The sequence below is a fragment of the Kogia breviceps genome, chromosome 2 (genome assembly GCF_026419965.1).
Source record: "Kogia breviceps isolate mKogBre1 chromosome 2, mKogBre1 haplotype 1, whole genome shotgun sequence".
Classification (NCBI taxonomy): Eukaryota; Metazoa; Chordata; class Mammalia; order Artiodactyla; family Physeteridae; genus Kogia; species Kogia breviceps.
This window is the reverse complement of record NC_081311.1, coordinates 81,908,873-81,936,479: the sequence shown is the minus strand read 5'-3', so window position 1 is coordinate 81,936,479 and position 27,607 is coordinate 81,908,873. Positions and strand designations below refer to the sequence as shown.

The 27,607-nt window shown below is 44.5% G+C and overlaps 1 protein-coding gene across 10 annotated transcripts in view; it reads left to right on the top strand.

Annotated features, from left to right (window-relative positions):
* MAP10 (microtubule associated protein 10) overlaps nt 1–27,607 on the top strand; it is a 113,156-nt gene that overhangs the window by 69,879 nt on the left and 15,670 nt on the right. For 4 of the 10 annotated variants that reach the window (XR_010839012.1, XR_010839016.1, XR_010839013.1 and 1 more), the window contains one exon: nt 993–2,230. The exons of 3 other annotated variants lie outside the window; for them this stretch is intronic. The gene's annotated coding sequence lies outside the window, so the exon portion shown is untranslated. Of the gene's footprint in view, nt 1–992; nt 2,231–6,404; nt 6,420–13,984; nt 16,861–27,607 lie in introns of those variants that run through there. 3 more of the 10 variants (XR_010839014.1, XM_067025715.1, XM_067025718.1) reach the window with 3 other exon arrangements.

Here is a 27,607-nt window from a genome sequence, read left to right as displayed (position 1 = left end):
GATTATATTCAGTTCTAACATTCTTGATTCTCTATTCTTTAAACTAGTACTTCTCAAACCATCTTCATCTGAATCAAATGATAAAATGCTTGTAAATGCAGATTCCAGGACTTCCCTGGCAGTCCAGTGGTTAAGACTTCACCTTCCAATTCAGGGGGTGCAGGTTCAATCCCTGGTCTGGGAGCTAAAATCCCACATGCCTTGTGGCCCAAATACCAAAAACATAAAACAGAAACAATGTTGTAACAAATTAAATAACGACTTTAAAAATGGTCCACATCAAAAAAAAAAAACTTCAAAAAGAATGCAGAGTCCTGTGTCCCCAAAAACTGGATTCAGAATCTCTGAGGGTGCAGCAAAAATCCACATGTCAATGAATTCCTAGAGGTAGTGCCTGTATACACTATAAGACTGACGACACTGCTTTGTACATTTGCTTAAATGGGACCAAACATGTAGTCCCCCCCTGGCTCCTCTGATTCAGGTGGAACAGATCAGCTCCAGCACCTTCCCCCATCCTGTATTCTTCAGCAAGTCCACAGCACTGTCTCAGACCATGAGCAATGACACATGTAGGCCAGCATGTTTCAAGATACATTTTTCTTAATGAGCTGATAGGGCTAAGCCCATCGTTTACTCTGGCAAGGCTGAAAACAGCAGCAACCAACAAATATTTTGCCTTTCATGTGGCTGCTTGCAGTGTTCCAGCTGTTGCTTCACCCAGAGAGAGTGCCAGGCCTAAGGGTAAACAGACACTTAATTAGGTTAGGGTGAGCTCCAAAAACTTGCAAGCAGGCAAACCAATAATGCCGCCATGCTTTCTCACCAAGGATACTCCAATATGTGCTAAGAAATAATTATCCTGAGCTGGGAGAGCTGTGGTTTCTCCCCGCCCCTCCCTGTTTTGAGTGTTTTGTGTGAAATCTATGACCTGATAGAGGATTTAATCACGAGGAATGCAGTGGTACCATTTCCCTTCAATCCCGCTGCAGGAGTGGGTGTGTCCAAGGCCCGGGCATCCAGCAACCGACAAGTTTCAACAACCCTTGGTATCAACAGCAGGGGCCGATTATCAGAAGAATAACACTCCATCCCTGGCCTGGCACAGAACTGAAGACAGACGTGCTCCAACCAGGAAGAAATGCAGTTTGCTGAGAAAAATTCATGCTTGTTAGATCTCACCGTGCCCAGTGGAGCTGTTGTGCACATATTCGATATGTTTCACTATATAGTTTATGGCTGTTATTGTACAAAATGACAACTGTCTGCTCCCCATCGGCAAGGATCCCAGATGGTTGAGCTGGAGTTCAGTGAGCCTGTCGCTTTCTGAGTGTGGCCAACACTGTGGCACTTCCATGCCTCACGTCAGCCAGACCGAGGGATCCCTGTTCCTTTAAGGACCAGAGGAAACTAGATCACAAACGGACACGTCAGTGTGTACGTGCATCTACTTTAGACGCCATTCATTTTGGTAGGCCCGTGGCCTTGAGCTATTTCCTGTCTTGTTTTGGGTTTTCATATTTTGTTTTCTGTTTTAGACTATGCTCTTATGCTGGTTTTGTGGTGTGTCTGCTTGACCAGGCTAAATTACACGCCCCAGAATTTCCTTTCAAGTACGTGAGAAACTGGGCTGAAAGAGACTCTCTCCTGGGGGGAAGGGAGCTGCAGGCTTTCTGTAGGGCACACACCCCTTCTCCCAGATGTTCCATCAAACACACATCTAGGGCCGTGAAGGAATGAAGACTTCAGATGAAACTGAAGTCTTTAATCACCTGACTGTTAAGTTAGGGAAATTATCCTAGGTAGGCCTTACGTAATCAATTGGAGAGCTCCCGCCCTTTGGACGACGGTTTCAGCCTGTACCCAACGGGTCCCAGCTGCTCCTGATCCTGCCGTCCTGATGACCTGCCTTAACAGACTTTGGATCTGCTTAACTAGCCCCAACAATTGCATAAGCCAATTCTTTATAGTAGATCCATAGATTCCTCTATCTATCTGTCTGTCCATCCATCTGTCTGACCAATATCCTTCATCTGTCTGTCTACCTATCTATCTATCCATCCTACTGGTTCTGCCTCTGGTTAAACCCTGGCTGATACAGCCTCCAACTCCTTAAGGTCAAGAACGATGATTTTTGTTTGTTTGTTTTTGTTTTTGAATTCACCGTAACACATAGCACAGTGCTCTGTAAATACCTGGCACATTAAAGAATGTCTCTTGGGTTTTTTAATGAAGTGTAGTTACTGTGTGATTTATTCATCAGATACATATCTGCTTGATAACTCTCGGAGATCCATTCAATGTATCTGTATTTACTCAGCACCTGATAAAGGGAATAGTAGTGTGTGTGTGTGTGTGTGTGTGTGTGTGTGTGTGTGTGTGTGTGTTGTGTACCTACATGCACACAAGATGAGAGAGAAAACGAGATTCAGCTTTGGGACCTATTCCAGACTGAAGCAGACCCCATGACTTCCTGGCTCTCTCTCAAGCTGCATTTTGTGAAGGTGACAGTAACACAGAATTGAGGTTGCTTGACCTGGTTTATTGTTATTCATCTGAGGTTCAATTTATCATTCACTCAATTTTCCAGTCATTGTGGCATAAAATGCAAACCTATCCATGCAGAAATATCCATTGAATTCAAATAAATCTTAAAATATTTGACCCACTCAGGCTATCACCTATCATTAGTCCAAAAGATACATTAGACTATTTGCAAGTGAGGGAATTATGTTATATATTTTAAAATACCAAGAGAAGATCCTGTCTGTCAGGAATGCATTTGAAGTAGTAACAGAAAGAGGCTGATGTGTTCAAAGGAGATTGAAGGAGGAAGCCTAAATTTAAGGGGAAGCCTCACAAAATGGCCAGGTGGTCATCCAAGCTAATCTTGGGAGTTTGGGCACCATGCCTGGAATGGCTTTCTGCAGGACTGAGAGGCCTTTGACCCTACAAGAAAGTACCTGGGCTGCTGGACACGCCTGCTGGACCTGGGCACTGGGGGGAAAAAGTCTCTGGGTCTCATTTCCCTACATATGTAAAGGGAGGGCTGGCTTCAGTGACAGCTGACCACACACAGGGGCATTTTTCCTAGACTGGTTAAGAGGATTTTGGCAGAAAGTTGTAGCCACTTATGAACAAAGACAATGCGCAGATCTGGGCATGGGCTAACAATGATGGGAAGTTGATCCTTGCTTTTTAGATCTGATTTCACTAACTCATTAAATATCATGATGTAACCACTGGCTCCCCGTTGTAAGACGCAGATCCCAGCTAACACAGAATAATAAGCTAATTTCCTGTTATGATGTGATCTTTTTTTTTTCTTTTTTTGTTTTTTTGCGGTACGCGGGCCTCTCACTGCTGTGGCCTCTCCCGTCGCGGAGCACAGGCTCTGGACGCGCAGGCTCAGCGGCCGTGGCTCACGGGCCCAGCCGCTCCGCGACATGTGGGATCTTCCCGGACCGGGGCACGAACCCGCGTCCCCTGCGTCGGCAGGTGGACTCGCAACCACTGCGCCACCAGGGAAGCCCTGATGTGATCTTTGAAATGAGATTTTAATGATTATTTTTACAAAGCAGCCACGGATGTTTAGCCTATCACATTGGCCCATGAGCCGAACAATCCCATCCTGGGATGATGACGGTGATGATAAGTACCATTTTGCTAGAGGGCATGGTTCCTTCTACCCCAACCAGAGGTCATTTCCACAAGAAACTCTCTTGACTGCATTTAAGTGCAAAGTCTTCTTTTTGCTCCCTTCTACCCTTAAGCTAGAATATCCAGAGAAGATGTCTCCTCCATGCCACATTCCTAGCTGCAATCCTCAAATAATTTCTCTCCAGACTGTTGAGCTGCTGACCCTGGAGGCAGGACCCTCCCTGTTCAGTTGGAGGTGGGTGCTTTCACCAAGGAGCTGGCCTCAGCTCTGCAGCATCTCTACAGATGCGTAGGGAGGGGGAAATGATTGGTGATGGGAACGCCTCCATGAGATAAGACGGATCATTCATTTCTCATCCTTTTGTTCCTTTGATGGCTCTGGAAGGAATGAATGGAGGGTCGAAAGAGCAGGTGTGCCCTGGGGTTGTGGGTGCATCCTCAGCTGTCCCTGGGGAAGGACAGCAAGATGGGAGAGCCCACGGTAGAGTGAGGGCCGAGGCTTTGCCTTCCGGGGCCATTGCAGTGACCATTTCTGAAAACTAGCAGATGTCTGCAGACGACTAAAACGTCAAGCTGCTAATGTCCCAATTCAGGGATTGGGGAGGGAGGAAAATTGCAATAACTGCTTAGGGAGTTTAATCCATAGTGGGAAAACAGATCGCCTGTGGGCTAGATGTGACCCGTGGACGTGTTTTGCTTTTCCCCAACAAAGTTGGGCCATACTGTTTTCAAAAATATTCAGTGGTGCGTCCCTATTTCAAAACAGATTTCACATAACATTTGCAAATTCCAGCTTCTCTTGAAGAATCGGGAAGCCTGGTCCCCCAGAACTGCCATTCCCACGTGCAGTAACCTACAGGCACCCCTTCCCCCAGGGCCGCGCTTCAATTCCACTGTTCTCCGTTGTCTACCCAACGTGGAGCCCAAGGACGACCCTGTGTGTCTTCATACACGTTTAATATGCAAACAGACAATGCTGAAAGAACACAACTTAAGGAGGTGTTGTGAAACAAATTGGACATTTCTACCCATGATAAATAATACAAATAATGATAAATGATGTACATCTCCCATTTGTATTCTCTCCCTGGCCTTGTTGGTACTGGAGTCTGTGAACCATACCTTTAATTAGTTGGAGGGACTCCTTGAGCTGCTGGGGAAAGGGCAAGTCTCTGGGCACTTCTGGAATAAAGGAGGAGGAGGTAGGGTGACCATCTATCCCCGTTTCCCCAGATCTGAGGGGTTTCCTGAGATGTGAAACTTTCAGTACTAGAACCAGGAAAGTTCCAAGTCAACTGGAAGGTCAGTCACTCTAGGAAGAGGCCCAGGAGAGGTGGTCCAGGGACCACCAAATACGCCCCACCTTCCTCACAGCCTCGCCAGAGACGCCCCTGGGTGGCCGCCCCGGTCACGCTCTGCCGAGAAATGCTGGTCCCCGGGGGCCCCGCCATCTCACTGGGGACTGTGCACAGGCGCTACGGGTGGGCCTCCTTACCTCTGTGTTCCTGGAACAGACCTAGCTGTGGGTTTCAGCTTGGGGCTCCTTTGAGAAACTCCCAAGTTGCCAGTTGATGTAGTCCGCCTGTCTCTGAGAGCCTCACCCCAGCCTCTCTCTGAGATGGAGAAAGGGGGGCTGGGAGCCATGTGATGGGCACCTAGGGGCCTGGAGAGGACAGCAACGACACAAAAGAAAGTTCTTTGGCCTGGTTTCCAGTTTAGATCACTCTGCTAGAATATCTCCTGAAGTCATCTCTAAGAGAAAATTACTAGCTCTCCCTGCCAGAAGAGGGTCTATAGCATCGCCTCTTTCGGGTCCTTTTCCTCCACAGGCTGGGTGTTCCCCAGCTTCCTCCTAACAACCCCTGTCCTCCCCCATCTCAGCTCAGCACAGCACGCTCCTCCCTGGAGACTCTCTTCTCGTCCAGCTCCACCTGACTTGGTCACCACCATGAATTCTGCGTCCCCGGGGGCCCCCGCGTCCCCGTGACCCAGCTCTGTGTGTGCATGTGATTCAGATTTCACTGGTTTGGAATTCCTAATAAGTCCATCTGGGCTGAGCTGAGTTTTACTGTGGCTTCTATTTTATGAGGAAAGGTTTTCACAAAACAAATGAATACTGACAACAAAATTACAAGGATGTTTCGTTTAATAAAGAGATCAACTTGCCAAAATGCTATCCCTGCTTTGGGGTCTGGTTCTAGCCGCTTGACAGATGGAGTGTCTGGCCCACAAGTTATGCCAGGCCACTTCTGTCTCCTCTTCTTAAAACCTTCCCTCGCCATCCCCAGGGTTCAACCCCCCTGCCCTCTCCCCCCTCTGACCCTCATGGCAGTTCTGTGCCTTTTTTACCCCACATTCGTCACTTCTCTAGCAAATTCTCTTTAGAGAGCTCTGTGAGTCGCACAGCTCTTACATCCGACGTTTTGACCTCACCCTCCTCTGGGGCCTCTGGCCACTGTTCTGACCAGGAGACTGTGTCACCAGGAGGCACAGCACTGCACATGCTCTGACCAGCTCCACGTGGTACAGTCCCCTGTGCCTCACCTGCACCCGTGCCCTGTGTCCCCTTCCCGGTCAGTGCTGCTGCATGAGATGCTTCATGACCCACCAGGTGCCCACACCTGCTCAGCCCAAAGTGTGGGAGGGTTAACACCTGTGGGGAAAGTTATGTCCCATAGGACCAGAGCCAAAGGATAATTCTTCTCTTCTGGAGCGGCTGCCCTGAAACGTGTTTATATTTACAGCCCCAGGGAACATGGGCCCATGTGACAAGCACTCAGTGGAGGTTGATGGTCCGTGCGTGCATCCTGGTGTGGCTCTCCATCCTTCCCTGCCTCTCTTTCCTGCTCCCCTGGGAGTATAATGCCTAATGAAACAGTGACCTATCAGCTTTAGCCTCAGGAGGTGTTTGCTGACGAACCCAGGCTAAGACACCATATATCTGTCGTATTGCCCTCCCTGTCACTTCCTACCTCCCATGCCTTTGAGTGCCTTGGAGCCAAGCCAAGATGGAGACTTGGAGATAAGTCCCAGGGACCAGTCAGTGGGCAACAGGTGGGGTCCGGTGGCCCTTAGTTCAGGAGGAGGAATCATGAGAGCAGGGTAGAGAGCTCCGGAACTGACTGGTGTTAGCGGTCTCTTCCAGAGGGTACTTGTTTTTGTTTTCTTTGTTGATATTAAATGATTATCATTTTACATTGTATTGCATTGTTTTACATCGATGCCTTATTGTGTACATTTTTCATTGTTGCTGAGTAAATGGTACACATAAATTTTATTTCCCAACATGTGCATGGTCCATACACTTTTCCTTTTTCTGTAAGAGCTTAAAAATTACAAAGCGTAGGGTCCTGGGAGCATCAGCTGAGCGCCCGTCTCAGGAGGCAACTCCAGCCCGCCTTACCATTCGGCTTCCGAGTTACATGTGAAAACACAGCATCTTTTCTTTTCCTTAAGCCAAGAGGGCTCATGGTTTTCTAGCACCTGCAGCAGAGTCCTAATTGCTGCACAGAATCTGTGGCAGTGATTTGCTAGTAGTCAGTAAACTTAAAAGTAATAAAATGCTTCCCTTAAAATATTTAAAAGTTTTGATTGTTCAAATAGGATATACCCCAACTAGTCTAAAAAAGGTTTTGTATTATTATTTTAAAAACTAGGAATAGAGTTACCGTATGATCTAGCAATCCCACTCCTGGGCATATATCTGGAAAAGGTGAAAGCTCTAATTCGAAAAGATACACGCACCCCAGTGTTCATAGCAGCACTATTTATGCCATTTACAGCAACATGGATGGACCTAGAGATGATCATAGTAAGTAAATCAGACAGAGATAGACAAATATCATATGATATCACTTATATGTGAAATCTAAAATATGATACAATTGAACGTATTTACAAACTAGAGAAAGATTCACAGATGTAGAAAACAAACTTATGATTACCAAAGCGGGGAGGAGAGGAGGGGTAAATTGGGAGTTTGGGAGTAACAGATACACACTACTATATGTAAAATAGATAACAAGGACCTACTGTATGGCACAGGGAACTGTATTCAATACCTTGTAATAACTACAATGGAAAAGGGTCTAAGAAAAGAATATATATGTATATGTATAACTGAATCACTTTTCTGTACACCTGAAACATTGTAAATCAACTCTACTTCAATAAAAAATTCCATTAATAAGGCTTTGTATTTTTTAATACTTCTAGAGAATGACTTGTATGGTGTACCATGTCCGGTTGCATGTAGCAGGTCTGTAATTTAGGGACATGAGTTGTCAGCAGGCAGGGCTTGTCCCCCTCTGCCCAGGAAGCGCCCCCAGCCTCAGTCTCCAGCTCCGTGTCCTGATCACTCAGGAGGCACTGCTGACTTATCATGGGGAGACTTTAAAACGATTCTAGGACAGTCGGGGTTCTAGACACGGGGTTCTACATGCCACCCCTGGGTGTTGGGGGCTTACCAGTCGAATGACAGCTAGAAACAGATGTTGACTTAATCCCAGGGAACCTTCTCCAAATCCAGCACAGAATTTGAGAAAAGCAATAACAGAAGCAAGAGAAGGAACGGGGGGAAAGCTGACATTCTTTCCACATGTTACATGTGAGTGTAGTCTTCCCTCACGTTCCTTGTAAATGTTTTATTTATTTATTTATTAGGTTTTTTTTGTGTGTGTGGTACGCGTGCCTCTCACTGCTGTGGCCTCTCCCGTTGCGGAGCACAGGCTCCGGACGCGCAGGCGCAGTGGCCATGGCTCACGGGCCCAGCCGCTCCGCTGCACGTGGGATCCTCCCGGACCGGGGCACGAACCCGCGTCCCCTGCATCGGCAGGCAGACTCTCAACCACTGCGCCACCAGGGAAGCCCCTAATTATTATTTTTTATTCTATTTTTTTGTAAATGTTTTGAATGCCGCTGAATTGTACAATTTAAAACGGTGAATTTTATGTGAATTTCACCTCAAAAAAATAATTTCCTTAATATAAAGTTCAGCATTTAAACAGTCTTAACGTGTACAATTTGGTGGTTTTTTAAAGCATATTCACGATGTTGTACCACCGTCACCACTATCTATTTGCAGAACAATTTCATGAACTTCTGAAAAACCCCTTACCCATTAAAAGTAGTCATTTCCCATTTTCCCCCTCCCCCAGCCTGCGGCAACCGATAAAAAAAAAAAGAGAGAGCAGGAAGCGGGGCGATGGGGCCATGTTTGTGTCGCTCTGAGCCTGGCCCCAGGCGTGGGCTGCACGGGGTGCATCACCTCTAGGTGGCGCTCGCCCCTGCTGCCCGGGCGCGGGTCCGCTGGCAGCGCGGAGGACCCTCGCGCCCCTGCAGCCGGGCGGCTGGGAAGCTTGAGAGGAGGCGGGTCCTGGGGTCACCTGTTTCAGTTCTGAAAATGTCACTGGAGGGGAGCTCTCAAGTGACATTGGAGCCGTCACTCCCTTATACTCTTCGCCGACTCCCATCCACAGGTTTTGTTTCATTGGGGTAAAATATAAATAACATACAATTTCCCATCCTCAGCTAAGTGTAGAGTTCCGCGGAATTCAGTACATTCACATCGTGGGCGCCCATCATCAAAACCATCCATCCGCAGAACCTTGTCTTCTCCCCAAACTGAGATCGTCCCTATGAAACAACCTCCCAGTCCCTCTCCCCAGCCCCTGGCAGCCACCCTCTACTTCCTGTCTCTATGAAGTTGGCTCCTTTAGGGACCTAACCGATGCGAGAATCATACAGTATTTGTCCTTTTGTGACTGGCGTATTTCACGTAGAGTAAGGGCTTCAAGCTTCACCATGCTGTAGCAAGTATCAGAATTTCCATCCTTTTTAAGGCTGAATAAATCACAGAATACTGAAGCTCAAAATTCTAAAAATGTTGCTCCTTTTGCTAAGAGGAAAACCAGCTGAAAACCGGTGGGTTGTCAGCTGCGCTAAGGGCTGACCGAGACCCTCTGCCCCTCTGCGGCTGCTGCCGGTGACCACAGGGGGTCGCGGGGGCAGGGGTCCGGGAGGAAGCAGAACCCTGTTACTTCACCCGGGGCAGCTGCCTTCATCAATCCTGTACTGGGCTTCTGTGCAAGCTTCACTGGGGGAAGGGAATTTTGCTGCTCAAAATAGCTTGAAAATCCCTAGTCACACCTTTTTAATCCTCCCCCTTCTCCCACATTCCTGCCCCCAACCTTTCACTCCCCAGCTAATCCTTGAGTAGGTATCAAGGTTTCCACCTTCTCCTGGCTCTATGAGAAGAGGCCAAGAATCCACTCCCTCCCTCCAGGTTCGCTGGCCCTGGGAGGGATTGAGTTCAGCTCTGAGCACACATTACCACTAAAGAAATTACTATGGGATCTGTTACTATGAGATCTGTTCACTGGACTTGAAAACTAACTTCACAGGCTGAAATGCAACTTACTCAAGGCTTTTCCCTCCCCGTCCCTATCTGGATCACTCCCACACCGGGAAGAAAGCCAGAGGTTGTAATAATGATAAATAGAAAGGCCACACCCTGCATTCCAAGCTCTCTGAATCGTATCCAGACTCTTGTCTTCCTTCACAGACTTTGTGGCTACAGGAGGAGGCTCCTTCCATTCTTCCAAACACACCCTAAGCCTCCCCACTTTTGTTCATTTGCTAAACACCTTTTCTCCAGCTGAAAAGGGCTTCATCTCTCAGCATCCACCTGCCCCCGCCTGCCTCTTCTACCCATTCTGGGGTTTGCTGGTTTCCATACTGGCCTTTTGGTGCAGACTCATGGGAACTAGAACCCCTCCAACCCCCGTAGGAATGGGTGTCGTACCTGCTTTGAAACTGACGGCTAGGGAAATGGAGGGTTTGGCCCCAACACCTAGATTCTGCTTTCCTTTATAGTCTAATTCTTACAAAACTTACTGCTGACAGCTCCACCCTACTGTTCTGGGAAGTCACTGCCAGAAACTTTAATTAAAGGTCTGCCTGTCTTGTATACTGAGGCTAAAGGTCTAGCGGAAGCTGACTCATCTGCCATCTTAGACCTATTTGGTTCTAATCCGTTTATGTCGTGTCCTCAGGCTATGTCATTCTTTTAAAGATTGTGCCCTGCCGCGTCCCCTGTCCCCTGTCCCCTCCTGTTTCACAATGATCTAGGTCATCAGTAAATTTTCATCGTCTAACTTAATTTAGCAAAACTTTAAAGTTTTAAGTTACTAAAAATCTGGGGCAACTATTTTGAAGTAGACATGCCTTGAAACATAATTACTCCTAAAGAGTTCACCTAAAAAAATCTCATCTCATTTATATTTAATTTACTTATAAAAATTTCATCATACCAATTTCATTTTCTTGCTGACAAATTTTGTAACAGAGATAGGCTCTTATTTGACTCCCAGTAAACCTAGGTACAGTAAAAGTATTATACTTAATGCTGATGACTCTAAAGACATGTTTGTATTAACTAAACTAAATAAACTTAAACTAACTTTAATACCAAAAAAAGAAAGAATGTCTGCCTGTCTCAAGACCATTGTGTGATCTCAATTCCAAAGACTTAACCAAGATGGTTCATTCTGTCAGTGTTTGTTTTTGAATGAAGTAATATGGGAGGCCTCAACTGCAGTCAAGATGGGAAACCCCCTTCATCAGGGAAATACTCCAACCCCTGGACTTGCGAGGGACTCCAGCCAGTACTTTTGTGCCCAGGGTCTGATGACCCAAAACAAATATACTAAGTGGACAGGGATTCACAAGGCGTCACAGCATTTCCCTGCAGGGAAACCTGCCTGCAGCCACAGCCCATGCGCATTTCACTGCAAACTCTCTAATCTCTAATAATTATCTTGGACTCCGTTTGTCAGTGCTTCCTTTGGCCATGTCGCCTGGTAATTGCAACCAATACCTGCATGTTTGATCTCCAGGCTGCTTAGGTGGATCTGCAGGCCATCTTTGCTGGGTGCTTTGGTGAATGGCAAGCTGCAAAGAAGGTTCCTAATCATGCCCTAAGAAACCACCTGCCTTACCTCTCAGCCTCAGTCAGCCTCAGTCCAAGCCTCCCAGGTCCCCCACTGACACCTAGACTTACCTCACACTGCCCTCTTCAATCCCCCAGACCTCCGCCCTGGGCCCTGGGCCACTCAGGTGTGTCCTCAGTCAAGTCCTCTATATTTGTGACTGCTTCAGTGAAAGCAGTCTCCCTTCTTGCTCCAACGGATACATGGCTGCCCTTGGAGGACACTGCTTCCTCTGTAGCCCTCCAAAGTGGCGCCTCTTAGTTTTTCCCACCTCCCATGTACTTGGGCCTGGAGTAACATAAAAGCCCTCCTGGTGCTTCATTGCCACTTCCAGAGCATTGCTTCTCTGTCCTCCAAAACAAAAGCAAAGCAAACCAAACAGTAAAACAATCCAGAGCTTCCCTGGTGGCGCAGTGGTTGAGAGTCTGCCTGCCGATGCAGGGGACGTGGGTTCGTGCCCCGGTCCGGGAGGATCCCACATGCCACGGAGCGGCTGGGCCCGTGAGCCATGGCCGCTGAGCCTGTGCGTCTGGAGCCTGTGCTCCGCAATGGGAGAGGCCACGGCAGTGAGAAGCCCGCGTACCGCAAAAAAAAAAAAAAAAACACAAAAAAACAAAACACCAATGCAGCTCCTACAAAGAACGTGCTATCTGATTATTCCGCAGCCACTACTCCTCCTTTGTGCAGCTGACTTGTGGCCATGTGCCCTTATCATGAATGATTTTACACCTGGCCCACTGATTCCTGTCTGCTTCTTGGCAGATTCAACACTCGCATTGGTAACTCCCCCCATCCACCCCCCACCTTCACCCTCTCAGATCCTCCATCTCCTCCTCCTCCTCCCACCCCAGACTCCCACCTCGAGGTCACACTCTATCTTGTCATCACCAAAATGGCATCAGCTCTAAATTCTTGCTTTCCACCATCCTATTCTCTGATCACAGCCTCTCATCTTTGGGGCTCACCTGCCCTAGTTTCGCTCTCCAACACTTCTTTGCTAGGACCTCTGATCAAGGAGCCCACCACCGTTCCCCCCTCTGTCCTTCCTTTCCCCTAATATCCTCACTTCCTTCCTACTTAACTTAGATTCTGTGACCTGTTATTATTACCGCAGCCCCCTTACCATTCTCTTCCCCTATCTCACTGACCAGGAAAAACCCCAAATGTAGTTAAATCCAACTCTCCACCTACTGCACACCTGCGTCTGAGCAGCTGAATATAGATACAGAGAAAAGACACAGCCATGCTGAGGGGTCTTTCTTTGATATTTTCACCACAGAGCTCAAGTGGGCCCTCAGCATGACTCCTGATCATACTACACTCCACCGGCAGCACGACCGCTCCGCTCACTGGAGCTCTATTTCATTAGGAAAGTAGAAGCTCACAGGAGATTTCTTCATCCACCCATTGCCAAATCCATCAGTATCCTCTGGTCTTGTCTTCTCTCTTCCTCCTGTGACGATTGATCATAATGGTAAGAAGACAAAGAACTAACGTTGAGTGCTTACTTTTCCAAGCACAGTTCCAAGTGCTTTACACCCGTTGACTCACTTAACCCTCATCACAATCCTGTGTGACAAATACGTTATCATTTTTATTTCACAGATAAGGAAACAGAGGCACAGGAAGGGCAAACTGTATGCGTTTTTTTTTTTCTTCTTCTTCTTCTTTTTTTTTTTTTTTGGCCATGCCATGTGGCTTGCAGGATCTCAGTTCCCCGACCAGGGACTGAAACCAGGCCACGGCAGTGAAAGCCCAGGATCCTAACCACCAGGCCACCAGGGAACTCCAAGCACCTGTGTGTGCTTTTATTTAAGAGACCATTTGTCCCCTAAATTTATGTACTCTCACCTCCTCAAGGACAGTGCTCCTAACCCTAACCCTAACCCTTAACTTTTCCCTTCCCATTTCTTCCTCTCTGCTAGATTATTCCCATTAGCATGCAAACTTGCTGAAATACCCTACATCTTAAGTAAAAATATGCCCCTGTCTTCCAGTTATTGGTACATTTCTCTGCTCCCTTAGATGGCTAGCTTCCTTTAGAAGTCCTCTTCTCTCCTGAACCTTCTCCAGTCAGACCTCCATACCCATCATTGAAGGAAACCCTCCCATCAAGACTGCCAATGACCAACATTGCCAAATCCTGTCTTTCTCACCTCTCAACAACCATTCCCTTCTAGCACCTTTAAGCCAAGGGGACCGCTTTCTCTTGGTCCTCCCACTTCTCTGGCTCCTACTTCTCAGACCCCTTTGTAGGCTCCTTCTCATCTCCCTGACCTAGAAATACTGGAGCGTCTTACAGCTTTCTGTCTTTTCTTGCTACACTCACCCTCTAGATAATCTCCATACTGTGTTTTCCTATCAGCACCCAAAGCAGCTTCACTGTCTTTGTCAAAGACGGCTAACCAGTGCCCTTCTGCTGTCAACTCCCTCTGTGTTGAGGAGTCATCCTGCGTTTCGCTGTTTCTTCCTGAGCTGCGTCCACCCGGAACTTTGCCCGGTGGCGGCCTCTCCAGTGTAAGAACAATGATCAAAAGGAAGCAAACCTTGGACTTCCCTGGCGGCGCAGTGGTCAAGAATCCACCTGCCAGTTCAGGGACACGGGTTTGAGCCCTGGTCCGGGAAGATCTCACATGCTGCGGAGCAACTAAGCCTGTGTGCCACAACTACTGAGCCTGCGCTCTAGAGCCCGTGCGCCACAACTACTGAGCCTGCGCTCTAGAGCCCGAGAGCCACAACTACTGAGCCTGCACTCTAGAGCCCGCGCTCCTCAACAAGAGAAGCCACCACAGTGAGAGGCCTGCGTACCGCAAGGAAGAGTATCCCCGCTCACTGCAGCTAGAGAAAGCCCGTGCACACTAACGAAGACCCAACACAACCAAAAATAAATGAATAAATACGTAAATGTATTATTTTTTTAAATGAAGCAAACCTTGAAGTCTGAGTCGTTCTAGAAGGCTCAGATGTCCAGGTCAACATCTTGACTCTCCTCCTGTCGACCTCACCTAGTTTTTGGAGAACTGTCTTGTATATGGACTGTAGGTTAGTGACAAACTGTCAGTAACAGTGGCAATATCAACTTAGAGGAAAAAACTAAAAACCCATTGACTAGGAAGACTATTTTGGAATTAAAAAACATACAATCTAATATGAGCTGGGTCGCCCAGCCAGGATGGCAGGTAGATGGCGTGCCGTTTCACCTAACATCTTCTTAGCACTGAAACCAGGTGCAGAAAAGACTCAAGTGCTCTTTAGCCTAATAATGCTGGGTTTTTATTTCACAAGGGGCAAGTTCCCATCCATGACAATGACAGAAATGTTCTTTTCCCAGAGCGAAACTAGACTGTGCTCTCTCCCAGAAGGGATGAATGCTGGCCTCTGTGTGCTTCTCCTTAGATTTGGGAGGAACGTGGCCTCCAGTCTTGCTGGCCAGGAAGCAGATGCAGAAGTGGTACCTTCCCTCCAGCTTCTGGGACACTCCTTTGAGCACTCTTCCTCGCCCCTTTCCCACTGCACACAATGCACTAGGGGAAAACAGACTCGTGGGCATCAAACCAGAGGCTCCAGGCTCGAGGAGTGCACTTCAGAATCTCCTTCTCCTTCGGGAAAGAGGAATTTCCTGAAGGTGGGGAGGAAGGCACCAGGCTGAGGGATGGAGGGATGGAGCTGTAGAAGAAGAAAGTAGTGTTGCAGAGAGAGAGACCTGAGAGGTGCCCTCTTTTCCAAACCTGCAGGGTGTGGGTCCCTGCTCTCCTGGGGTGCAAAGGGGTGACTACGTTGGACCGAGTTATAGCATCTGCTTGGAGATCTGACCATCTCTGGAGTAGAGAATGTTGAGTTCCCACCACTGTGGTGGCCGAGTATGGAGATGGGGGTGTATTGGGGCGAACAGGACTGTACCAGGGAGATTGGGAAAGCCAGAGGCACCTAGGAAAAGAGGGGCAAAATCGTATTCCTCTCCCAGATAAGATTCCAGGGTGCTAGGGGCTGCTTCATTCCAGGGCCATATAAATGCCATCATGCAAACTTAGAAAAAGAAGCCCGAAACGGGGAGGTCACAGGCATCCGGGCCGATGACGCAGCTGTAGGAGTGGAGGGGCCGGTGGAGCCTAACCACTCTTCCCCCTTAATGGAGCAACTTGCCACTTGTGTAACCCCCGCCTCCCTATTGCTCCCCATAAATGACCAAGTAACCGCTAGAGTCAGAATATGAGGGACCCTGTCACAGCCTGGATGTAAGAACCTTCATTACATTTTTGAGACCTTCCTGCAGGCCACGCACTGAGCTAGAACTTTCCTTTCACCGCCTCCTTCAGCCCTCCCCAGAAGCTGTTGTTCACAACACCTGCTCCTCTGCAAAGGAGGCTTCTGAGGCTTCTTGTGTTGAGTGGTCTGTCCCAGGATCAACAGCTAGTAGCCAGCTGAGCCCCAGATCACCAGCTTCTCTCTCCGTCTCTACTCATGTTTGGAAGGCTGGCTCCTCTGACCGAATTGATGCAAGAGGTTGTACCTGTTTTCTGTTCTTTTTGCTTTATTTCACCGGTTCTCATCAAACTACCTGCAGATTCAGGTTAGGTCAGAATCCTAGGAGGTGGTGGATCCGAAAAGGTCTGCCTTCCAAGCCCGGGTTCTCCCCACAGCATCACCCCCCACCCCCAGTGCTGGGTTTGTCTTCTCCTGCCCAAGTCTGATGACCTTGAGAGCACCACCCATCCGGTGTGGCCCGGGGCACAGAGCATCTCTCTTCCCCAAGATGCCTCGTGTCAGCTGTCCACTCAGGGCATCGTGGCTCCAGGGACACTGCAGACAGCCCCCATCAACTTTTCTGCTTCTCAGTCTGAGTGGGAACTTGTGGTGACCGATCTCAAGTACAGCTGCTCCTTGCGTATCCTCCCCAGTGAAGAAATAGTCATTGAGCCAGTTCGTTTTACAGTCTCTCATCTTCACTCTTAAGAATCCTCTGTGGGAGCTGTATATGTTTGGCTTCTTCAAGTTCTTGTTATTCATCTGTCTGTGGAATGAACTATCTCAGAAGGAGGAAATACGTATGCAGATGGGTCTGTTGATATATATATGTGTGTAGCTTTTTATTCACAAATATTATCAAATTGGTGACTGTTTATGTTCATGCCACTCTTAATGAATAGTTTATATAGACAGTAAATTGGTAAAAATAACGTATGTCTCAATAATTCCTTCCCACTGAGGAAGCAAACTGATGAGTCTGATTGTCTTTCACGCGCCTGTCCAGACGGAAGTTAGGGACACGAGGGTACCCTAGCAGGCGGTTCTCTCTTCCCATCTTGAGACTGTGCAGTCCCCTGCATCCTGGGCTACGTACAAACAGTCTTGGTGGTTGCTCAGGGTAGAGCAGAGAACTGCTGGGTGAATCCTGTGACACAGCACTAGCAACCCTACCAGGAAGGGCCTGGCCCCCACCATCCTCTCACTCCCCCCCCACCCTACCCCCCCGCCATCCTCCAGCCTATAATTAAGAGCTTAAGAGATACAAGATTAGAAAGAGGTGAATAAGGAATGCAGAGAACTTGATGTCTGCTTCCTGGACAGCTGAAGGTAAGGAGTTAAAGAGGGTTTGATGTTTAAAGCTCCCTTAGATAAAAATAAGACTCGGAACGGAGTCAAGCTGAGTCCAGTGGACTTTCCAGCATAAAATGTGGTTCTGATTAAATCGAAGGCTGCGTCCTTAAGTTGGTACCAGAATGCCATTAAATGGTGATCAGAAGCCATTACATTTAGGTGCAATGTTCCCCAGTTCCCTAAGTCCTCCCTTCTTCCCGCCCTGCCTCTCTCCTTCTTCCTTCCCTCCTCTTTGTTTTCTGTGTTCTCTCTTTCTTTCCTTTTCTCACTTTCTTTCATTGAATAAATATGTATTCGTGACCAGCTCTGTGCAAAGCAAGCCCTCCAAATGTTCATATTTTCACTCTTATCCAATTGCATCTTTCTCTGAATCCTTGAAAAAAGAGGATAAATAAACTTCTGTGCATCCCATGGAACCAAGGGAAGAAGCGACTAGAAACAAAGGCCAGTTTTGTTGACTCGTGCCAACCTGGATCAAGCTATAAGCTACTGCTCATGCAACAATCCACTGGCCTTGCCAACCCAGAAAAGATCAGATGCAATTAGTTTTAAAAGTAAAACTCTCAAATGGGCTAAGCTGGAAACACCTCAACACAAATGAAAAGTGACAACTTGGGTCATGGAAGAGGCAAAACCCCAAAGACAGGGAAATATAGGTTGTCTCTCTAATTAATTCTTCTGCTGATACACCTTCAGAAAGAGTTTCCAGTCAACTCCCTATCATTGTTAACCATAAAAGAATTAGAAGGTAATGTGTAGAAGGAAGACCATAAAATCTGCTTTGTTTCTCCATATTTCAAAAATCTCGCTCCGAATATCGGGCAGGTCACTTCTGATACCAGGACCTTCTCATGGGACACCCAGTGCCAACCCAAAAGGGCTGATTCAATACATAGTCTGCAAATATTTCTCAGCTAGCATTTAATTGGCATCTCTATCAATAAAGAGCTCTGAATTCCCAAACTATTTAAGTCCCACATTTATGGACAACCTCCTCTGTAATTGTGGGTATCAGACACAGATTCTTCTTTCCATGAAGTTTGAGTTTGCTGGCTCTCCCGTTAGTACTTACACAAATGAATGTCAGCCACCCTCCCCAGGCCCATCCTTCCTGCCCTTCTTATTCTGTCAGAGAGCTGTCAGCGTGGGCAGCCTCTAATTCACAGCCTGTCTCTTTTCGGCTGTTTCTGAGCTTGATCTGCCTAAGCTTTGTACTTGAGCCCATCACTCTGCATGAGAGGATGTTCCTGAGAGAGGGTACATTGTCACCTTCATCCCTTTCTTCAAATGGAAATGAGTTCTGTTATGCAATCATTGGCTGACATATAATTTGTTCTTGCTGTGATCTGGTTGACAAGTGTACATTAAAAGAAAGCCTTGAAGCCAACAGCACCCAAGTGGAAATCTTCCTGTTATTTCCCAAAGAGAAGGACAAAAAGCAAAATGTAGCAGAAAATACTGGAGACAAATGGAAGATTTTCATTAGTGTTGGATGTCCACCTCCACACTGCTGGAATTCCAAGGGCTATAATTCAGCCAGTTGTATTAAATGCTTTCCTTTTGGTCCATTTTCATGGCCAGAGTGACTGCCACCTCTGTGTTTTGTGTGAAACTTCTCTTCAAACCAGATGTCTGCCATTTTGTTCTAGTTCATGGTGCCTTTTGGCTTGAAGATACATTGTGTATCCAAAGGAGACATTCAAAATGATGTGGTTGGGCTTCCCTGGTGGCGCAGTGGCTGGGAGTCCGCCTGCCGATGCAGGGGACATGGGTTCATGCCCTGGTCCGGGAGGATCCCACGTGCCGCGGAGCAGCTGGGCCCGTGAGCCATGGCCGCTGAGCCTGCGCGTCTGGAGCCTGTGCTCCGCAACGGGAGAGAAAAAAAATGATGTGGTTGAATGACAGGTATGTTGTTTTCAAGGTCCTGAGGTCAGTACAGGACATGATAACTTTGCATTCTTTTACACATACCTTTGGTGAAAATCCTATTTATTTCATGGATTAGTCATACTTACCAATAGTCAGGATGCTTCTGAAAACCACAGAATGTCAGCACGGGAACAATGTTTAAAGATCATCTAATCTAAGTTGATTATTTTTTAGATTAGGAAACGAAAGCACACACAAAAAAAGAAACTGGTCAAGATCATATTCCTCCCTTCTTTGTTTTCACTGAGAACTCTTATCATTTGGCACCACCTGCCTCCTGCTTTGAACTCCTCTCGCAGAGACTAGCATGGATGTTGGCTATAGTCTACCGGGTGCATACTTGGAGATTAAATAGTAATAATGGCTACTATTTGTTCAACATGGGCTATGCAAAGTGGTTTATTATACTATCTATTCTCCTCCTAACACGTTTACAATGTCTGTAAAAAAATAATGTTACGAATGAAGAAACTGTAGTTGAGAGAACTTGAAGTAACTGGCCAAAGGTCACACAAGTAATCAGTTATAGAGATGGGTTTCCATTCAGTTCTTTCAGCCTCAAACATGAATGCTTCTTCCACAATATCATTCTGACTTGCAAGCAATATAGTTTTTAAAGGTGCAGTTAGAATTCTTAGGATTTCAGTAGGAGCAATCTGGTTCAATTTGTGTCTCTCCTGACAGTTATGTGATCCAGACTCGAATACAAGCTTGAAAGAGCTGAAGACTCAGAGGTTGTAAACAGTTTGCAACAAAGAGTATCAACAAAACAAAAAAATAAGCTTTACAAGCCTGGGGGCTGGAGGATTATGAATCTTGGACAAAAACAGGATTTCATCTATACTCGCTAGTGTGAGGTGAAATTTTCTATCACAAGAGTGACTTAGAATATGGAAATCAGAATTATAGAAGCTAAAGAATTCAAGGTTCTTGAAGGCTCACTGGTATCTCCTATGGGGACACCTTGCCAGAAAGGAATGGCTCTCTGACATAAAATTCCAGGCCTCAATGCCTGAGAGGAAGAAGGGATTCTTAAAACAAGGGCATGGTTTGTCCAGTGTGGTAGGCTGAATAATGACCTCCAAAGCTGTCCATGTCTTAGAATCTGTGAATACATTAGGTTACATGGCAAAGGAGAATTAAGGTTGCAGACGGAGATAAATTTATGAATCAGATGACCTTGCAATGGAGAGATTATTCTGGATTATTGGGGTGAGCCCCATGAAGTCACAAGGGTCCTTATAAGTAGAAGACGAGAGTCAGATGTGATGCTGGAAGCAAGGTTGGAGTGAGGTTATGTAGGGACTCAGTTTGCCACTGCTGGCTTTAAAGATGGAGGAAGACGCTGTGATCTAAGGAATGCAAGTAGCAAGAAAAGGCAAGGAAATGCATTCCTCCCTTAGAAGGAACACAGCCCTACTGAAACCCTGATTTTTTAGGACTTAGGACCTCTAGACTGTAAGATAATAAATTTGTGCTTTTTGAAGCTCTAAGCTGTGGTATCAATAATTTGTTACAGCAGTAATAGGAAACTAATACATCCATAAACTCTGAAGACCAGAAGGCAATCGGATGATGTATTCAAAGTGCTATAAACAAAACAAAACTGTCAACCAAGAATCCTACATCTGGTGAAATTATTCCTCAAGAGTGAGTGAGAATGTCTCCAGATAAACAAAAGCTGAAGGAGTTCATTATCACTTTACCTGACTTGTAGGAAACGTCTGAGGAGGTTCTAAACGGTGAAATAACGGACGTGAGAGAGCAACTCAAAGCCATATAAAGAAATAAAGAACTCAGTCAAGGCAAATTCATGGGTAATTTTAAAATGCTAGTATTATTGTAACATTGGTTTGTAAAGGCACATTTGGTTTTCTACATGATTTAAAAGGTTAATATGGTTAAAGAAAAATAATTATTAATCTAAAAGCTAGGATTATTATAACTTTGGTTTATAACTCCAAATCTTGTTTTCTACAGAATTTAAGAAACGAATAAATTTAGAAGAATTTTTATGTTTTGTGGCACACAGTGTATAATGATGTAATTTTGTTACATCAACAACCAAAGGGAGTGGGACAGAGCTGTAAAGGAGCAGAGTTTGTGTGTGTCGTTAAAGTTAACCTGATATTAATTCAAATTAGAGTGTTATAACCTTAGGATGTTAAATGTATAATCTCCATGGTAACCACAAAGAAAATAGCTATAGAATATACACAGAAGGAAGTGAGAGAGGAGTTTAAATGTTCACTACAAAAAAATCAACTAAAACACAAAAAGAAGACAGTAACACAGGACATGAAGGACAAAAATGCTGCAATACATATAAAAAACAAACAGCACAATACAGAATTAAGTCCCTCCTCAGTAATTACTTTACGTGTAAATAGATTGACTGCTGCAATCAAAAGACAAAGATTGGCAGAATGGATAAAAAAACACATGTTTCAACTATATGCTATCTAAAAGAGACTCACTTAAGATCCAAGACACAAATAGTTTGAAAGGGAAAGGATGGAAAAAAGATATTTCATGCAAATAGTAACCAAAGGAGAGCAGGAGTGGTTACACTAATATCACACAAAATCGACTTTAAGTAAAAAAAAAATTTACAAGAGACCAAGAACATTATATAGTAACAAAAGGTTCAATACAGTAAGAAGATATAACAATTATAAACATTTATGCACCTAGTAGACCATCAAAATAATTGAAGCAGAAGATGACAGAATTGAAGGGAGAAATAGACAGTTCTACAGCACTAGTTGTTGGCTTCAATACTCCACCCCACTCTCAATAATGGATAGAACAAGCAGACAGAGAAAAGCAAGGAAGTAGAGGAGTTAAACAACAATAAACCAGCTAGATTTCACAGACATATACCAAACCCCCTACCCAACAACAAAAGCATACACATTCATCTCAAGTGCATATGGGACAGGTTCCAGGATAGACCATATGTTAGTCCACAAATTGAGTCTCAACAGACTAAAAAAGATAGATATTCTACAAAGTGTCTCCTCCAACCACAATGGGATAAAGTTAGAAATCCATAACAAAAAGAAAACTGGGAAATTCACAAGTCTGTAAAAATTAAACAACACATTGTTAAGCAGCCAATAGATAGAAAAAGAAATCACAAGGGAAATTAGAAAATACTTGGAGACAATAAAAACAAAAATACATTATACCAGAACTTGTGGGACACAACTTTTATTAATAGCTATAAATGCTTACATTAAAAAAGAAGAAAGATCTCAAATCAATAATCTAACTTTACAACTTAAGGAACTGAAAAAGAAGAACCAAGTAAACCCAAAGCTAGAAGAAGGAAAGAAATAATAAAAATTCAATCAGAGATAAACAAAATAGAGAAGAGAAAAAGAATAGAGATGATCAACAAAACCAAAAACTGCATCTTAGAAAAGATGAACAAATTGACAAACTGTTATGTAGAAGGAATAAGATAAAAAGAGAAGACTCAAATTACTAAAATCAGAATAAAAGTGGGGACATTACTACCAATTCTACACAAATAAAAAGAATTATAAGAGAGTACTATGAAAAACTATACACTATCAAATTGGAAAACCTGGATGAAATGACAAATTTTTAGAAACATAAAATCTATCTAGACTAAATTATGAAGAAATATAAAATCTAAGTAAGCTTTAGGAGATTGTATTAGTAATCAAAAATCTCCCGACAAAGAAAAGCCATGAAACTGAGCTTCACTGGTGAATTCTACCAAACACTTAAAAAAATGGCACCAATTTTTCTCAGATTTTTCCCAAAAATTGAAGAGGAGAGAACACTTCCTAATTCATTCCATAGGCCAGCATTACTCTGATACAAAAGGCAAAGACACTACAAGAAAAGAAAACTACAGACCAATATCCATATCCAATGTGGACACTGATGAAAAAAAATCCTCAATAAAATATGAGCAACTAAATTCAGCGGCATATTAAAAGGATTATACACCATGACCAAGTGAGTTTTATTCCTGGAATGCAAAGATGGTTCAGCCTACAAATATCACTCAATATAATACAACACATTAATAGAATGAAAGGGGAATAAATATATGATAATCTCGATGCCAGAGAAAGTGTCTGACAAAATCCTACACCCATTCATTATAAAACCAATCAACAAACCAGGAATAGAAGGAGACTACCTCAAAATAATCAAGGCCATATATGGAAAACTCACAGTGAACATCATACTAATAGAGAAAGACTGACACTTTTCCTCCAAGATCAGGAAAAAGGTAAGGATGCCTGTTTTTGCCACTTCCATTCAACATAGTCCTGAAAGTCCTAGCCAGAGCAATTAGGCAAGAAAAAGAAATAAAAGGCATCCAAATTGGAAAGGAAGAAATAAAATTATTTAAGTTCACAGATGTTATTATCTTATATGTAGAAAGCCCTAAAGATTACACACACACAAACAGAACTAATAAATGAATTCATCAAGGTATCAGGATGCAAAGTCAATGTATGAAATCAGTTGCATTTCAATAGACTAACCATAAACAATCTGAAAAGGAAATCACAAAAACAATTCCATTTACAATACCATCATAAAGAATAAAATATTTAGGAATTAACTAAGAAGGTGAAAACTTGTACAGTAAAGTCTACAAAACATTGCTGAAAGAAGTTTAAGAAGACATAAATAGATAGAAAATATCCATGTTCATGGACCAGAAGAATTAATATTGTTAGGATATCGAATTTACCCAAAGTGTTCTACAGATTCGAAGCAGTCTGTATCGAAACCCCAAATATGTTTTTTTTCAGAAATAGAAAACCCATCCTAAAATCCATATGACATGTCAAGAGACTCCAAATAGTGAAAACAATCTTTAAAAGGAAGATCAAAGCTGGAGGACTCACACTTCTTGATTGTAAAACTCATTACAAAGCTATAGTAATCAAGACAGTATCAAAATAGACCAATGGATTATGATTGAAAACCCAGAAATGAACCCTTGATTTTTGACAAGTGTGACAAGACCATTCATTGGGAGAAAAAACAGTCTTTTCAACAAACGGTGCTGGGAAAACCAGACATCCACATGAAAAAGAGTAAATTGGGCCCTTATCTAATACCATATACAAACATTAACTCAAAATGGGTTAAAAACCTAAATATAAGACCTAAAACAATAAAACTCTTAAAAGAAAACATAGAACAAAATTTCATGACATTGTATTTGGCAATGTTTTCTTGGATAGGATACCAAAGGACAGGGAACAAAAGAAATAAGACACAAACTGAATTTCACTAAAATGTAATCAAAAGACACCATCAAGGAAGTAAAAAGGCAACCCACAGAATGGAAAGAAATATTTATAAATCACATATCTGATAAGGATTACTATCCAGAATATATAGGGAACTCCTAAAACTCAACAACAGAAAAAGAAACAACCCAATTCAAAATGGAAAAAGAACTTGAATAACAATTTCTCAAAAGAATACATGCAAGTGGCCAACAAGCACATAAAAAGCTGCTCAACATCGTTAGGGAAATGCAAATCAAAACTACAATGAGATACCACCTTACACCCATTAGGATGACTACTATCAAAACACACGCAGACACACACACACACACAAGAAATAACAAGTGTTAGTGAGGATGTGGAAAAATTAGAATTCTTGTACACTGTTGGTGGGAATGTAAAATGGTACATCTGATGTGGAAAATAGTATGGCATTTCCTCAAAAAATTAAAAACAGAATTACCATATGATCTAGCAGTTCCATTTCTGGGTATATACCCAAAGAAGTGAAAGCAGGTCTCAAAGAGATATTTGTACACTCATGTTAATAGCAGCATTATTCACAATAGCTAAAACGTAGAAGCAACCCAAGGGTCCATTTACAATGAATAGATAAGCAAAATGTAGTATATACACACAATGAAACCTTAAAAAGGTTGGGAAATTCTGACATATGCTACAACATGGATGAACCCATATTATGCTAAAAGAAATAAGCCAGTCACAAAAAGATTGATACTGTATAATTCCACTTATAGGAGGTACAGTGTGCCCTCCTATCTGTGGGTTCCACACCCACGGATTCAACCAACTGCAGATCAAAAATATATATATATATTTTTTAAATGGTACGCGGGCCTTTCACTGTTGTGGCCTCTCCCGTTGCGGAGCACAGGCTCCGGACACGCAGGCTCAGTGGCCATGGCTCGCGGGCCCAGCCGCTCCGCGGCATGTGGGATCTTCCCGGACCGGGGCACGAACCCGTGTCTCCTGCATCGGCAGGCGGACTCTCAACCACTGCGCCACCAGGGAAGCCCCAAAAATATTTTTTAAAAAATTTCAGAAAGCTCGAAAAAGCAAAACTTAAATTTGCTGCACACTGGCAGCTAATTATATAGTATTTGAATTGTATTTACAACTATTTACATCACATTTACATTGAATTAGGTACTATAAGTAATCTAGAGGTGATTTAAAGTATATGGGAGGATGTGTATAAAATACTACACCATTTTACGTAAGGGACTTGAACATCCTTGGATTTTGGTATCCACAGGGGATCCTGGAACCCATTCCCCATGGATACTGAGGGATGGCTGTACTTAAGTGTATTCAAAATCAGGGAGACTAATGGTATAATGGTAGTTGCCAGGGGCTGAGGGGAGGAGGGGTTGGAGAGTTTTTAATAGGTATAGAATTTCAGTTTTATAGGATGAAAAGAATTCTAGAGATAGATGGTGGTGATGGCTGCACAACATTATGAATGTATTTAATACTATTGAACTGCACACTTAAAAATGGTTAAGATGGTAAATTTTATGTTATGTGTATTTTATCACAATATAAAAATGTAAGAAAAAACTCTTCTGAACAATCGTGCTATCAGATGAGCTTCTGTTGACAAAGAGAAGAGATGCAATGATTTCAATAATGTTTTTAAATTACTCCTTTGTGCCAGACTCCAGACTAGACACTTTATATGCTTCAGTGAAGAGAGCCAGGGCATCCTTTAGCATGGGGTTCAAGAATTCCTGCTGCGATTTTCTTTTCCAGGTGAGAGGGCTGCCAGTTTGGGCTGGGTTCAGCCGGCTGGTTCTTCTCTGCTGGACTTGGCTGGGCTCGCTCACGTGTCTGTGGTCCGTCCACTGCCATTCAGCTTGTAGGCTCTGTGCTGGGGCGGGAGGCGGGGGCTGTTTAAGCTGGGCAGTAGGAATGAAAGGTCATATGTCACATGTCTGTGACATCCCTCATCATCCAGCAGGCCTGCTTGGGCTTACTCACTTGGGGCAGAAGGGTTCCAAGTACAGCAGCAGGGCAAGTGCTTTTCAAGTCTCCGGTTGCCTCACACTTGCTACTGTCCAAAGAAGGCTACGTGGTCAACCCAACCATGGGGGAAAGGAAGACCCCAGCTCTCGATGGAAGGAGTTATGAAACCACATGCCAGAGTGTGAATTATGGGGGTTGGGGGCGAGGAGACCTCATGACCATTTGTGCAATCTAGCCCAATTTTAAAAGTGAAACAGCCATGGCCCAAAGACAAGGACGTGTTCCTTGGCAATATTTGACATTGAAGGTGAGTTTGATCAGTCTAAAATGCAAAGAGCCTCTTAAAATACTATCCAAAGCATTCATGCTTAAATAACCCACCACATGAAAAAGAGACACAGAATTCCTACAATATCGTTTCACTGAAAGGAACGTGGTCCCTTTTACAATGGAAAGCTGTGATGCTCTTGAAATAGAACAATGGCTGTTGGTGACTGGATCAAGACCTCTGTTCTTATTTCTTCCCTCTTTCTAGATCCACATCTTAAAAGCCTAGAGTCTCAACCATACATTTTGAAACCCACTTCAATTGCAGGGCTGGTTAGGGAAGGGCATGATTCCACGGGCCTCTCCTGGGCTCAAGCTGCCACCATCCTACTTGGCAAGACCCCTGACTCCATTTCTAATCCCCGAGCCCTAGTGGCTGGAGTTGCCAGGTGTCAGAGAGGCACTCCGCTGATAAGAGCAAGAGTACTTACCCACACACCGACTGCCAAGCTCTGAATGTTTAGGTGAGGCTGAATGAGAAAAAACAATTGCCTGTCAGAACACTTAATTGCCTTTGAGAAACCTTGTGTCCATCTTTCTTTTTGACAGGTGCCCTCAGATTTCTTTTCCGAGATCCAGGACTCTCAGCTGATGCTGGCTGGCTTCAGTCTGAGTGAGCGAGGGAAAAGCTGTCACTGTCCGTTAGATTTGGGATGGTGCCTAGGGACTCTCGTAGTTTTGAGGAAAGCTGGCGATGAAAAAGGAGCATCTGAGCTATAGTAGCATCCAGTGAGGTCCTGGGGTGAATGGCATTTTACTTTTGTACACACCATGCTCACAAAAGGGTGGCCTCCAAAAATATAGGTATATCAGAATGTGAAGAAT